A 416-nucleotide genomic window follows, 5' to 3' on the forward strand; every position below is an offset into this window, starting at 1 on the left:
AAACTACATCCTGGGCCCTTTTAATTTTTTATTTTGAGATAGGGGAACACTAAATTGTCCAGTCTAGGCTCAAACTTCAGACCCTCCAGCCCCAACCTCCTGAGCACTGGGAGCACAAGCATGCACCACCACTTGGAATCTCAGCTGTTTGTGCCCTGCAGCCAAGGTTGAAACGACAGCCTTGAACTTCAAGCTCTATCAACTCTGTTTTACAAATGTCAAGCATGAAGCCCAAGAAGATTCATTAAAGAAAGCCTTCTCTGATAAGTGGTCAATAAAGATCCCTAAATGTGTCATCTACTTCCTTTTTTTAAATATAGAATACTTTACAAATTTGCGTGTCACCCTTGCCGTGATCCACGCTAATCTTCTCTGGTTCATTCCAATTTTAGTACATGTGCAGCCTAATCGAGCAC

The 416-nt window shown here is 42.3% G+C and overlaps 1 non-coding gene across 1 annotated transcript; it reads right to left on the reverse strand.

Moving 5' to 3' along the window:
• Positions 1-310: 310 nt before the first annotated feature.
• On the reverse strand, positions 311-416 carry LOC111757764 (U6 spliceosomal RNA). Its single transcript, XR_002792054.1, has one exon. It is a non-coding gene; the product is annotated as a U6 spliceosomal RNA (small nuclear RNA).

This window comes from Cavia porcellus, unplaced genomic scaffold, assembly GCF_034190915.1.
Source record: "Cavia porcellus strain 051 isolate PalLab524CR breed Dunkin Hartley unplaced genomic scaffold, mCavPor4.1 scaffold_1, whole genome shotgun sequence".
NCBI lineage: Eukaryota > Metazoa > Chordata > Mammalia > Rodentia > Caviidae > Cavia > Cavia porcellus.